At 44.1% G+C, this 12,404-nt stretch overlaps 1 non-coding gene across 1 annotated transcript; it reads left to right on the forward strand.

Annotated features, from left to right (window-relative positions):
- The first annotated feature begins 10,934 nt into the window (after positions 1-10,934).
- Positions 10,935-11,007, forward strand: TRNAR-CCU (transfer RNA arginine (anticodon CCU)). The gene has a single exon. It is a non-coding gene; the product is annotated as a tRNA-Arg (tRNA).
- The last annotated feature ends 1,397 nt before the right edge of the window (positions 11,008-12,404 follow it).

Consider the following 12,404-nt stretch of genomic DNA (forward strand, 5'->3'; position numbering starts at 1 on the left):
TAGGCCCGCTTCGTGTGCTCAGGGTTCAGAAACACCTGTTCTGAGAGATACTTAGTCTCAAAAGATATTTGAGAAGTCTGCATCTTTGATAGGTGGTCTGTTTACAGGAAACCCTCTCTTTGGAACAATGGGTGTGTCCTTTAATATTATACTTTTCACCAGCAAGAAAAGAACGGGAAATAGTTTGTGGGCAGAGTGCCAGGAGGATACAGTCCTCTTCAGAGCAGTCTGGCCGCGTGCAGTCCTCCTGCCTCCATCTCCAGCATTTTCTCCATCCATACAGTGCAGAGTGAAAAACCCCATCTGTAAATACAGGGCTGAGGGGTGGGGTGGGTGGAGGAAGGCTGGAGCACAGAGTGGCAGAGCAGAAAGAGCATAAACTTGGACCCAGATTCTTCCATTCGTTAGCTGTGCAAACTTGGCTTAATCTCCCTGAGTTCCCGTTTCCCCTTCTGTAAAATGGCAATAATAAGATCTTCCTCAGAGCATGGTTGCAAGGATTAAATGAGATTGAATGAACAAAACTTCTAATGTACTGCTTGGCAGTTGTCTTCATAAGCGGCCAAAACAACATCAGTGAGGAAAGTCTGGGCAGGTCGGATTGCAGCACATCAAAGATTCAGTTTGAAGCCAGCATGATGCCTGGCGTTTAACAGCAGACGCTAATTCCTATCTCCTTCCTGCTTTCCCCAGGAGTGTTCCATCCCTCCCATGCAATCCTCCACTAACTGAGTGGGCACGCATGAGATGATGGAAGCAATTCTAGTTTTAAATAGCCTCAGTCTGCCTCTTTGGCCCCACAACCCCCCATAACCCCATAATAATTCTGAGAATTAGCCTAAGAAACAATCTAAAAGAAAGAAAATGTACCTTGTGCCAAGATGTTTACTACAGAATTATTTATTTATTTAAATGGTTTTTAATTTAGTTTTGAGAGAGAGCACAAGTGGGGGAGGGGCAGCGAGAGGGAGACAGAAGATCTAAAGCCTGCTCTGTGCTGACAGTAGGGAGCCCCAAGCCAGGCTTGAACCCATGAACCGTGAGATCATGACCTGAGCCCAGGTCGATTGCTCAACTGACTGAGCCACCCAGGTATCCCTACTACAGGATTATTTTTAATAGTAAAAAAACTTGTCAATATGCAGTAATGAGGTCAGTTCAATTATGGTAATTAACTAAATGGGTTATTCTGCAGTCATTGAAATGATAACTTCAAAGACTATACAGTAACATTAATATATTATTTAATATAATTTATTAAATTATAAGCCAGGTAAATCAAAGATACACACAGAATTGTGTTTATACTACGACACGGGCTTGTGTCTATATCAGGGTCCTACTGGAGTATCTGTTCTCTAAGTGTTCATTTTCTTCGTCTTTCCACACTGGGTTTGTATTCAGATGGGGAGATTCTCTAAAGTCTCTTTTTATTTTTATTTTTTTTATTAAAAAGAAAAATTTTTAACATTCATTCATTTCTGAGAGTGAGAGAGACAGAGCATGAGCAGGGGAGGGGTGGAGAGAGAGGGAGACACAGAATCTGAAGCAGGCTCCAAGCCTTCAGCACTGATGCAGGGCTTGAACTCATGGACCACGGAATCATGACCTGGGTCAAAGTTGGACGCTTAACAGACTGAGACACCCAGGCACCCCCACTAAATTCTCTTTTTTTAAAACTTTGTTTATTTTTTGATCAGGTGTGAATATTTTTTATCCATAAAACTTACCAAGGCCAGTAAAGAGAGACTAAAAAACAGAAACAATTTGATTCTTTGGGGTAACAGGAATTGTGATGAGTTTGATAATGCATTTTAATTCCTGCTGATGGACACAATGTTTAATTAACAATATTTTAAATTAATATTAAATGAAATGTATTTTATTACTATTAATAATGTTTAATTAACAATAATGTACATTAGAATTATGGAATAATCCTCCCATTCCTGTTTTACGGTGCTTAGGGAAAATGAATTATTGGATATTAAGTATTTAGAATAAGATCGGACATAGAGTGAACAATAAATAAGAGCTTGTAGTATCACCATTTATTACATAAGAGGTACTACTCTTCCGTGAATGGACTCCAATAATCCTCATGACAATGCAGTGAGGGAGAGGCTGTCAGTATCCCAGTTTTAAAGATGGGGAAACAGGCATAGAGAAGTTAAATTGCTTGTTTAGGGTCACATCACCAGTAAGGGGCAGAATCTTGCTCCTCACTGTCCCATCACAGTACATGCTCATAAAGGAATGCTGGCTTATAGAAAACGAAATGGCCGGCTGAGCTTTTGGTCTTTGGGTCGCTAGGCCTCCAGGGAAGGGAATGATGAGGGTCTGGAGGGGGGAAAAGAGGAACAGGGGCTGGCTCTGGCTCTTGTCTCTGCATCTTCTGGAGTGGAGGGAATGGAGAGGTTGGGAGTAGGGCAACCCAGGATTCACACATTCGTTGGTGGAGAACGTCCATGACAGACATGTTGCTCAATTCAGACCTGGAGTCTGACCAAGAAAAGGGTCTGAACCTATGGGGCCAATCTTAACTTCCAGGGACTTAGAACTGGATGCTTGTTTGAGATATCTGAAACAACACGCTCCCCCACACTACTTAGAGAGTAGGAAGCAAGCCTTGAGATGGCAAGTGCCTTGCCTTCTTGTGCCTCATTATGTTTCTCCTCATAAGTAACCCCAAACCTGTAGACAGAAATGCTCGCAGACAGGTGTGAGACTCTCTCCAGTCTCTGTGCCCTGTCAGGGCTCTGCCTGAGGCAGTGTTGCCCTCTTCTCTCAGACCTCCACTCTCTGAGAGGCCTGAGAACCTTCCCACTCTGACTGCAATGAGACAGTGGGGGGTGGGAGTGGGCCTGGTATAACCCGGGCAAGGCCAGCATAAAATCAGAAACTGAGCCCAGGGCAGAGCTGTCCCAAGTGATGGAGGGATTCCAGGAATCGGGGCCCAGGGGCTTGATCAGGGAACCCCCAGCTGCTGGAATTAGAGAGTAAAGTCAGGCTGAGGGTCAGAAGCAGGCAGGGACCATAGGGACAAATCCTCACCCTCTGCCTGTCCTGGGAATGATCCCAGCTGAAAGAGTACCCAGGGGCTGGGGCTGAATCATGGAGTCTTCACCTGAGACTAGGAAGGAAGCCAGCACTGCAGAGTCAGAAACATGTGAGAAGCTGTGGTCTAAAAAGGGAAGTCCAAAGGGTCACCAAAGTGAAGGGGCCAGAAGCAGCTATGGCAGCTGGGATATGGAGCCAGGAATCTGAGAACTGGGGAGGTGAGAGCAAAAATAGTAGGTCCAGGGTAAACAGGATTGGCCTGGAACAGGTGCAGCTTGTGGCTCACTCTGGTGGGCCAGCTGGGTATGGTGGGGTATGGGTCTGCTAAATTTAAAGGGCCAGGACTCAGCCTGGGAGCCTGTTATGATAGCCAGGGCTGAGTCTGAGACAGTCTGGGCACAGTTTGCCCTGGACCTGGGGCTAGTCGACCAGGCCAAGTCACAGGGGAAGGCAGTGTTGGAGATAAGGACAAAGCCTGATGGGCCCTCAGGTGGAGGAACAAGTCTGAGCACCGGGGCCTCAGCACGGCACCACTGGTGGGGGGTGGGGGGGCCTGCCTGCTCAGGCCTGTATGAGAATGTAGGGCTGCGGGAGAGAGTGGCTGATGAGTCACAAGTCCCAGATGTGGAGCAGATGCTGTAGGCAGCTTTGGGCTTCTTGTCAGCAGATTTGACCACGCCTGGGCCAGCTGTCAGGCTCAGGCCACTGGCCCTGTTCCTAGCACAGAGAAATCCTAAGAACTTTCTTCTCTGTGAGCTTTCCCTCTTGGAAGTGTTTTGTAGCCCCACAGAACCACACTGGGTGAGCAAATGTGTTCTCAGAGCCAGGCTTTACAAGCTGATTTTATGACGCATCTAGGCAGAAGGTGAAACGCCCCAGTCATTAACTCACTTCCCCTGGTGGGTGAATTCTGCAATGAGTCGTTCATCTGAGCTGTGGAACCAGCTTCTCTAGCACACACAGACCTGTCTGTCAGTGTACATTTGGCTGCTCGGAGAAATCCCTGGCACCTCAGAGGCTGTCCCTGGTTCACCTCTGAGACCACGTGCTTTCTCTTGCAGGCGACTTCAGCTGCTTCCTGGAACGGGCCAGGACACAGGGATGATGTTCCACGGATAAGACTGTGCTGTGCCAGGCGAGACCCAGACGCACATCTGGATGCTTAAACCCCAGCATACAATGGCAGCCAGATGGCTTCATCTGTCCTTTGAACGTGTCTGTCCTTTTAAATTCCAGCTTAACGGCCACATGTTTTAGGCCACTTTTATCATCCCAAAATAGCGCTCTGACCATGTCTGCAAAGAAGGGCCCCTGAAGCAAACGCAGTGGGCTGGCTGCCAAGGCTGGCAGAATGAGACACAGTACTTGAAATAAATGCAGGGTGTTTGCTTACAGATTCTTCTCCACCACATCATGGATGAATCAGATGACTTCTCACCCCAGATTCTGTTTTTACCCACTTTCCTACTCAGAGGCGGGGGTGGGAGGATTTTATAAAGCTGAAAATATATCCCCAAATTATATCTTTTTTTTTTTCTCCTGAGTTTTAATGTAGACTAGGAATTCTTTCATTCTTTGACACAGTCAGGAATTATTTTTTACTTTTCTAGTTTCATTCTGTTTTAATTCATACTTGTGGGAAGAACACTAAGTAGGGAGTCAAGAGACTGAGGGTCAAGTCTCTGCTCTGCTCCCAAGGAATGGATTTGGGTCAAGTCAGTTTGCCTCTCTGAGTTTCAGTTTCTTCGTTGGCAAATGGGGTGCCAGTTCCCTGAGGAAGCTGGGAGCGTCCATGGGGCAGGCTGGCTTCCCCCTCGGGAGCCCTGGCGTCTGAACCCCAACCCTCCGCTTCCCAGGCCTGTTATGACATTAAGTTAGATCACGTGTGGAAACGCTTTGAAAATTAAGTGCTACATTTCTGAGAGAGGTCATTATTCCTGTATACCATGTCCCTCCCACCCCCCCAAGAAGTGTCTCTTCTCTCCAGTTTTCTTCACACTCAACCTAGTCTTGTCAGCGGGTGGTGCTTCTTTAGGATCCCAGGCAAACCTTTTCTCTCTGGCTTCCCCAAGCTGGACCAACTCCTTAACGCCGTTCACAACACCTTTGTAGCGCCCCCCCCCCCACACCTCCTGCCTTTTTTTTCTAAAGTGCTCCATAAGTGCTTTAGGGGTACAGTGTAGTGGCATTAAGTCCTTGTCAGTTGCTGCTACCATCCATCTCCAGAACTTTTTTCAGCGTTCCAAGCTTGTGTTTGGCTTATTTCACTTAGCATCTCTTTCAAGGATCATCCACGTCCGCTTCTTTTCAGAGATACAATTCCCAGAAAGTTTTAAGCAATCGGGGTTGTTTTTTTTTTTTAAACCCAACAATTTTGCCAGAACTTATTATAAATTGGGGGGAGGGAGTCTGAATGGATAGATCCACTTCTTTGTGCTGTTGTAGCTGTACAGAGTTTGTAGATGCTGTTTGTAACTGGAAAGTCATGTTTGTAAATAAGAAATAAAATACTTTGTGTATCTGTATCAATCTCAGTTGGCCAGCAGCTGAGCAAGTGTGCAATATTTGGTATGTGTTGTTGGGCAACACTCTTCTTCTCCGACTGTTTATTTGTAACTGATGACTTACCTGGGAACTGGAGGAGTCCTGAGGAAGAAGACTTAAACCCTGTCCACAAATGGGGGTCAAACATCAGTGTCACAGCTGATGGTCTGAGGGTTCTGACCAAAGCCAGTTTTTAGGAAAGGGATTTGGACCCTTTGGGGAAAATTCACTGAAAGGGAACAGGTAGGCTGGTATGATGAGCCACACCTAGCACCTGAGGGGAGCAGCATTGAGACCTCTGAGCACCCCAGGAGGAAAGGCCACATATAAAAATTAGAAAACCATTAAACTCTGTAATACTTTGGGGTCCAATGCAAACCTGCCAAGGAAGTTATAGCAGGATGACGGGGGGGGGGGCATTCTCCTCTTCCGTATGACAGTGACTGGTGACTAGAGTGGCACCGTCATGAGCATCAGTGGCTCAGGAATCTGGTGTCGGGGAGAGGGTCTCCATCCAGCTCAGCAGAGTCAGCGCAGTGACAGTGGTGGGCGTTTTAGTCACTGAGATGATGTGAAGCAAGCAGGAATCCCAGATCTCAGGCTTGTTGATGTAGAGGGCACATCAACAGCTTGGTTTGTATGGATAGAGGCCAGCAGCATGGGGAAGCCTGAGCTGACTCACGTTCAGATGTCAAGTCCCTTGGAGACTCCTGTAAAGTCCTGGAGGAGAACTTTGTAAGAGGCTGTAATTCTTGACACGCTGGATTAGAGGCCGGGCCAATGAGATTCAGCTATTAATATGACCGTGATGGTAGTCATACCTATTGGCTGGTGTGCGTCAGCAACCTGCGGGTTATATATGTTTTGATTTACTTATTTATTATTATTTTTTAAATGTCTATTTATTTTTGTGTGAGAGACAGACAGAGTGTGAGCAGGGGAGGGGCAGAGAGAGAAGGAGACAAAGAATCTGACGCAGGCTCCAGACCTCCAGCTGTCAGCACAGAGTCCAACGCAGGGCTCGAACTCACAAACTGCGGGATCATGACCTGAGCTGAAGTTGGATGCTTAACCGACTGAGCCACCCAGGTGGCCCTATATGTTTTGATTTATTAATGACACAACTATAATGTGGTTTATTCTGATTACTAATTTGTTAATGTCATTTCATTTAAAATGTTTCAAGCAGAACTTACAAATTGCCAATACATAGGGAAGGTACACCTCTTGCTTTTGGCTTGTTTATGAAACTCAGGGACTTTGAGAATAGATGAAATCATCATTATTATAGTCTGTTTTTTGGATTTAGTCACGTTTTCAGAACACAAGAACACATTGAGAAAACAGGAGGCAAGCGAGCCGTGAAGCCTATGGGATATAACTTTTCTGCGACGAAGTTTGCTAAACCAATCTCTGTTTCTGAGTGGCTGCACTATCAGCAATTTCTGTTTCTTCCAATGCGTCATTTATCATTGTTCTGGAATGCTAGGATCTGAAGGGGTGTTTGCTCAGAAATGACAAGTTTTTGTTTTGTTTTGAGCCATTCTCTGTTAGTTTCCTGCAGGAACATGTTTGGGTATTTCTACATGTCATGCAGGTGGGTATTAACTACTGTTTTTTTTAATATTTATTTTTTTAAATTTACATCCGAGTTAGTTAGCATATACTGCAATAATGATATCAAGAGTAGATTCTAGCGATTCATCCTCTGCATATAACACCCAATGCTCATCCCAACAAGTGTCCTCCTTAATGCCCCTTGCCCATTTAGTCCATCCCGCCACCCCAACAACCTCTCCAGCAACCCTCAGCTTGTTCTCCATATTTAAGAGTCTGTTAGGTTTTGTCCCTCCCTGTTTTCATATTAGTTTTGCTTCCCTTCCCTTCCCTTCTGTTCTGTATCCTAAATTCCTCATATGAGTGAAGTCATATGATATTTGTCTTTCTCTGACTAATTTCACTTAGAATACACTCTAGTTCCATCCATGTTGTTGCAAATGGCAAGATTTCAGTCTTTTTGATTGCTGAGTAATCCTCCACTGCATTTATATACCATATCTTCTTTATTCATTCATCTGTCAATGGACATTTGGGCTCTTTCCATACTTTGGCTATTGTTGATAGTGCTGCTATAAACATTGGGGTGCGTGTGCCCCTTTGAAACAGCTCACCTGTATCCTTTGGATAAATACCTACTGGTGCAATTGCTGGATCGCAGAATAGTTCTATTTTTAATTTTTTGAGGAACTTCCATAGTGTTTTCCAGAGTGGCTGTACCAGTTAGCATTCCCACTAGCAATGTAAAAGGGTTCCTCCTTCTCTGCATCCTTGCCAACATTAACTACTCTTGTTGAAATGATTCCATTCAATCCTATTCAAGTACAGGCACTGGAGGCTAGGACCTATTCAGATCCCCATCTTCCCTTTGGTAGGGCTTATGGGTGTCCTGAACCATTGTAAATAGGATTTTTCTCATTAGGTAGGTCTCTTGTGCTAAGAAAAATGTTGAGACATGGGTGGGCATTGTTGCTGTTGGACCATGCATGGCTACATGAAGGTAACTGGTGATGGGATGCCTTCACTTGGGGACAATGTCGGCAGCAGAAGGGGCTCATCAGCATAGACAAATATTGGCTAAATTCTGGGCATTGGCTGAGCTCCCACTGACAGTGCTCTCTTGGGCCCAGGTGAGGCAGTCTCTTGAGGCTGACTCTCATCTTCCAGTGGCCCCTTCAGTTCTGGAAGCTTTACTGACTTCCCTTCTCAGGCCCCTGCCCTCCCACCCATGGCAAGTACAATGTTAAGGGAATCTGGTGATCTTCATCTGTTCTCTTTTCAAGTTATTTTTAAGAACTGCTTATTACATAAATCTTCAAACATACAGAAGAGTTGAAAGAACAGAACTGTGACACTTGCATGCACTCTATCTTGAATTAAAGCAATTGTAACATTTGTCATATTTACTTATATAGAACATCTTTTTTTTTTTTTTAATTTTTTTTTCAATGTTTATTTTATTTTTGGGACAGAGAGAGACAGAGCATGAACGGGGGAGGGGCAGAGAGAGAGGGAGACACAGAATCGGAAACAGGCTCCAGGCTCTGAGCCATCAGCCCAGAGCCTGATGCGGGGCTCGAACTCCCGGACCGCGAGATCGTGACCTGGCTGAAGTCGGACACTTAACCGACTGCGCCACCCAGGCGCCCCGTAGAACATCTTATATATGAAATACTTCAAAGTAAATTGCAGACTTTTCCCTCCTAACACTTCAGTATTTAGTTTGCATCTCCTAAGAATAAGGATATTCTTCTACATAAAATACCATGATCACATCTAAGAAATTAATAATTTGCTAATATAATCTAATTTGAATTACATATTTAATTTTCCCCATTGTCCCCAATATGGATTTAAAAAAAAGTGTTTACTTATTTATTTTGATAAGAGAGAGTGAAAGCGTGAGCAGAGGATGGGCAGAGAGAGAGAGAGGGAAAGAGAGAATCCCAAGCAGGCTCCATGCTGTCAGCACAGAGCCCGATGCAGGGCTTGAACTCATGAACCATGAGATCATGACCTGAGCTGAAGTTGAGTCAGACGCTTAACTGACTGAGCCACCTAGACACCCCTCCATTATGAATTTTTGAATTGATACTTTAGATCCAGGATCCAATCAGAGTTTGTGCATTGCATTTAGTTGTTATGGATTTTAATCTCTTATTCTAAAATAATCCTCCCCGTTTTTTAAAAATCACATTGACACTCGGAGAGCCAGGCCAGTTGTCATGTAGTATGTCTCACCTTCTGACTTACCTGATCACTTTCTTGTGGTGTCATTTAATTTCTTTTAACAGAGCTCTTACATTTTTCGTCAACTGGAAATTAATTTTAAATTTTTTATTTCAACGTTTTTTTATTTATTTTTGGGACAGAGAGAGACAGAGCATGAACGGGCGAGGGGCAGAGAGAGAGGGAGACACAGAATCAGAAACAGGCTCCAGGCTCCGAGCCATCAGCCCAGAGCCTGACGCGGGACTCGAGCTCACGGACCGCGAGATCGTGACCTGGTTGAAGTCGGAAGCTTAACCGACTGCGCCACCCAGGCGCCCCTGGAAATTAATTTTAAAGGCTTCATTGTATTTGGTTAACAATTTTGGTAGGGTGGCCAATTTTTTTTTTTTTAACGGACAGGCATCGTGCCCTATTCTCTTATAGGTTTGTCCTTTGAATTTCAGCCATTTCTCTTTCTCCCTTTTTCTGTCAAAAGGCTTAGCTTTGGCACAGTACTTTTTTTCATAGCTATTGCTACGGAAGTATTTTACCAACCCATTTTGGAGTCTTCTCTTTGTATTTAAGCTGTGACATTCCTAATCTTCCTGTGGCGATGCACAATTGCCACTGGGAAGAAATGGAGTACAAGACAATGCAAAACGGAAAAGCACCTTGATTATGTTTGAAGGCTTACTGCATCGTGCCTTCAAAGAACATTGCCATCTGCTGTGAAGGATCATGTTCTGGAGGTTAGAAGTAAAGGGAAGTAGAGGTCATGCCCCCAAAAGTCTTGCTCCACAGAGCTGGAGGGACACATTCTGCAGAATCCAAGCCTCCACTCCTGATCTGTATCATGTGAAAATATGCAATTTGGGTCCTTTTCTAAAACCAGGTCCCAAGAATAAGACTTATTTTGCAGCTGCTCATATTTATTTAGCAGTGCCATCATCCTTAGCATTTTTCCTGTTGACTCAGGTCTTAGAGATTAGTAGAAGGATAAATTATCTAACTATGAAATTCATTTTGATTCTGAACAAAGTCTCATAATAATCTCTATCCTATGGCGTCTTCTCTAGTAGTCTCAGGAAATCAGTAGGGAATGGACCATTTGTTTCCATTTCGTGGAAAGAAAATCAATCTTAAACTTTCTTTCTTTTTCTTTCTTTCTTTCTTTCTTTCTTTCTTTCTTTCTTTCTTTCTTTCTTTCTTTCTTTCTCTTTTTCAGTTCAACAAATGCATATTGAACCCATATTGTGCACCAGGAGCTGTGCATCAGAGAGCACAAAGTTAGCTTGAGCCCACGTGTTGCTTACAGTGGGAAAGAAGACACATAAACAGATACTTTCACTATAAAATTGCAGAGATAAGAAGTAGGTGTCAAGAGGTCAAAAATGAAGGGCATATCTTAGTTTTCCAGGAGGAGCTGAGGCCTGAGCAAAGACTTGAAGGGTGAGCAAAAGCCGGATGCCAAACAGTGAGAGGAGCCCTCTCAGCTTGTGCAGTGTGGTTTTCCCACCATCTGGCACATGGGAAATGTGAGTTTATCGAAGAAATCTTGGGGCGCCTGGCTGGCTCAGTTGGTAGAGCATGTGACTCCTGATCTCAGGGTTGTGAGTTTGAGCCCCGTGTTGGGTATAGAGATTACTTTAAAAGAGAGAGAGAGAGAGAGAGAGAGAGAGACAGCAAGCTCAGCAGAGGAAGTGGTCTAAGCACAAAAAAGGTGTGGGGAATATAAATAGTTCAGAATTACCAGAAGACTAATGCTTACCCTTTATGGGGTCACAGACTCCCTTGAAAAAACCAATGGAAGCCGTGACAGACATGTGGTGGGGCAAAAACACACTGTACAGTGGGAGACTCGAGGTAGACAAGCATCCCGTGGAATACTTCTGCTTTTGTTGCCCAGTCAGTTACCCCTTATTGATAGTAGTTTGCTAAAGGATCACTTACTTTTAGCAGATTCTCAGAGTGTTCTCTATTACGATTGAGTTTTCCTAAAAGCTCCCAATATCACACGTTGGTTCTTTGAATGATTTTCTTCTTGGTGTTTCTGGCAGGCAGGAAGCAGTTATAGCCTGAGAGGTTCTTCTGTGCTCATAACTTTTATATTTTCTTTGGAATTTGGAGGTTTCTTCTACTCCCAAAGAACCTAAAAGTGAATTCAATGAATACGTCTTATTGTTTGAGAAAACTCTGTTTACTCCTTTCTTACTGTCCTTATGAATTCCAAAACAACAGGGTGCACAGTAAAATGTGTTAAGTCAAAAGGCCCTTGCCATATTGCAAAGCATTCTGGGTGTGGGCTGTGTATTGTGTGTCCATCTAGAAAATTCTATTCTTTATGCAAGAGGGAAAAAGAACTAATACTGTGGCTACTGCTCTGTGTTTCACTTGCTTGTATTCTTTATTGAATAATTTCTTAATTATAGCTCTAGCTGCTTTCTAGCATATTGGGTCCACTTTCATGAAGGATTATACAAATATTCTCTGATATAGTTTCATAAAAAGAAGCCTCTACCCAGGTGCACAAGCTTAAATACGAGTGCAGGAAGAAGTGTTCATTAAGTGATGCGAGAGAGACCGTGCATCTGTCGAGCAGAGTGGTGAGTGGTATGGCACAGACTTGGAGCTCTTTGTTATTGTAAAAGTTATGGTTTGTTAACTGTGAAAATGAATCCACATTTTTCTATGGAGCTCTTGTCAAACACACACACACACACACACACACACACACACACACATAAGAAGGGATGATTATACAAATGTATGTTGCAGTTCACATGCACAAATGCAGACTGGGGATTTGGGGAGGCTGACTGCCAAGTAGAGCAAAGCTTCTCAAACTTCTCTATGCACACAAACTACCTGGGTGCTATATATAGACTGAATGTTGAGGCCCCCCCTACCCCCAATCCATATGTTGAAATTCTAACCTCCAACATGATGGTATTAGGAAGTGGTGCCTGTGGGAGGTACATAGGCCATGAGGGTGGAGTCCTCATGAATGAGAGTGATGACCTTATCCAAAAGAC

Source organism: Lynx rufus, unplaced genomic scaffold, assembly GCF_022079265.1.
Source record: "Lynx rufus isolate CCGP_SWC_20201006 ecotype Redwood Valley unplaced genomic scaffold, mLynRuf1.p SCAF_9, whole genome shotgun sequence".
In the NCBI taxonomy this organism is placed as follows: Eukaryota; Metazoa; Chordata; class Mammalia; order Carnivora; family Felidae; genus Lynx; species Lynx rufus.